Genomic DNA, 2,568 nt, shown 5'->3' on the forward strand with positions numbered 1-2,568 from the left:
GGAACAATCTTCCTTCATCTGTATTTCCTCCTGCCTACGACTTGAACTCTTTCAAGAGGAGGGTATCAGGACATCTCTCCTCCCGTATTTGATCTTGCTTTCGGCCACCTCTTTTGTTTTGTTTGGATATAGCATGCTTCCGCTATGGCATAGTGACCAGTAACCCGTTGATAAGTGGTACCCTCCGGGCAGAGGACCGATACATAGAATGACTGAGGGAAATAAAAATAATGCAGACCCTGAAAGTTCTTATGGAAAACAGGCGTTGGTGTTAGCTGCTTGTAAGGGCACAGGGAAAGAGCGTCAGACGCGTTCACGCGGGTGAGGGCGATCTCGCAAACCCCCCCCCCGAACTGGTAGGAAGGCAAAGAGAGACGCAGAGCAATAGAATCGCCCGAAGACCGTCTCCTTGCAATACTGCAAGAGTGAGTAGCTACCCGTTGAATACAGAGCGAAATCCTTCGCGATTAGAACAAGAGACGGGGACGTGTCCAGGGCTAACGCACTGTCCCTTGCTGAAAAAGGGAACGGGACAATTTCGTGTGCCTCAAACACGTCCGCCGTCTGAAATGGAACATGAATGATTATGGCATCAGGGGTGAGGCTGGACTCAATCAAGGGGTAAAAATATTGACTCATGTCCGGGGTGAATAAGGGTGTTAGGCTATAATTTTGATACCCGATCTGGACAGTCGTTCTCAAATCGTGTAGAGGGAACAAGGCAGGTGTGACTCTACCGTGCGCTGCGTCAACCACGTTGCTAATAACCTGCTGATTTGCCGTTGCGACGGAGTTAATGACGTTTTCCAATACATGCAAGGCCTGATCTAGGAGGAGAAACTGATTCACCTGGTCGATCTGTTTGACAACTATGTTGATAACCTCTACCATCTTATTTGTCTGCTCTAGCAGTTCCTCAATGTTAGTATGCAATTGCGCAAGTTTTCTACAATTGGCGTTGATCACCCTGCGATTTCGAGCAGCAAAGGAAAGTACATGAGCGTAGTGGTCCCGCAAATCGCGAACGTCCTCGTCGGTAGCCGTACCGAAAAGGAACTTTGAGGCGGACCCAACAATGTTGAGCAACCCCCTCTTTACCCGAGTGAACTGAGTGAGAACTATAATCCATGTTTACCTCATCAACCTTTCCCCGTAAGAACAGAATCCTATCCTCCAGTAGTTGAAAAAGAGTCAGAGAGTTGGTACTAGAAGGTGCCTTTGATTCCCTAGTCTTGGTAGCCCGTACGGCGTCTGCCATGCCGAGTAGTTTTTCTGAGACTATCCTGATTGTGTCCGTGGTGTTGGTCAAGGAAGTATATGGATATTTTACGAGGAGCACATCTTCTATGTGGAAGACCTCTCCTATGTGTGCCGTGAGGGCACCAGGCTTCAGGTGGATGGGTGTTGTTGCAAGCAGGGAGCCAAGGGACAACAAGATGGTCAGAAAACGCAACATCATGATCTGAAAGTGGTGGGAATGAAGTATTTAAACCCGTGGTCTCAAGTTATAGCTATGGGTGTTGGGATTATCTTGTTGAACATGTGACTCTGAGGGGGAAGTACCAATATCAAGGTCCAAAGGTGAGGGAATTACTTTCAGACGATCACTGTGAACTTATAGACTGACTCCACTAGTCGACTCGAGAACCTCGAACCGATTTCCCCTGACATTCCGAACAACTCGGTAAGGACCCACAAATTTAGCCCCCAGTTTCGAACTCCTTTCCGCTTGCTTAATCATGACTGTGTCACCCTCTTTCAAATTCACCGGGACGGCCTGTTTGTGTTGTTTTGACATCATTTCAACCTTCGTAGCTTTTAACGTACACCTAACTTCTGAGTGTATCTTGGAAAACATATGCATCTGCTGTTGTGCGTACCTATCAATGTTGTAGAGAGGTTGCTGTGGGGTTGTTAGGAAGTCGTACGGAAGACGTTTCTCCACCCCATACAAGATGTAGTAGGGAGACTTCCCCGTAGAGTCGTTTATCGACGTATTTATGGAAGCGGCTATATGCGATAGCCAATCCTCCCAGTTATCGTGGAGATCGTTCACGATAGGCCTGAGGACCTGTAAGATTTTCCTATTAGCCCTCTCCGCCAACCCATTAGCAGCTGGGTGGTAAGCTGTGATGAAGGATTGCGTGATGTTAAACTGAGCGCATATTTCGCTCAATACTGAGTTCCTAAACTCGGTGCCATTGTCACTCAAAAGAATTCGAGGAGACGAATGTGGACACAACACGTGAGTCACGAGGGCATGGGCCACGCGGCTGGCTGTCTTGTCCTTGAGAGGCGCTAGAACTAGAAACCTAGAGAACTGGTCGACGCACACCAATAAGTAGCGCGAGCCATGTTGGCTCTGGGGGAGCTGTAATAAGTCTATATTAACAACATCCCATGGCGCCTCTGGTACTGGGTATTGCAACATAGGTGCTGGCCCTTTGACGGACCCCTTGTGCTTACCACAAACGACGCAATGTGCGACATGTTTTTCTACATCAACCCGTAATGTGGGCCAGTAGAATTTTCGTCTGGTGACAGATAGCGTCTTGTCTCTTCCTGGGT

This window comes from Eriocheir sinensis, chromosome 68 (assembly GCF_024679095.1).
Source record: "Eriocheir sinensis breed Jianghai 21 chromosome 68, ASM2467909v1, whole genome shotgun sequence".
In the NCBI taxonomy this organism is placed as follows: Eukaryota; Metazoa; Arthropoda; class Malacostraca; order Decapoda; family Varunidae; genus Eriocheir; species Eriocheir sinensis.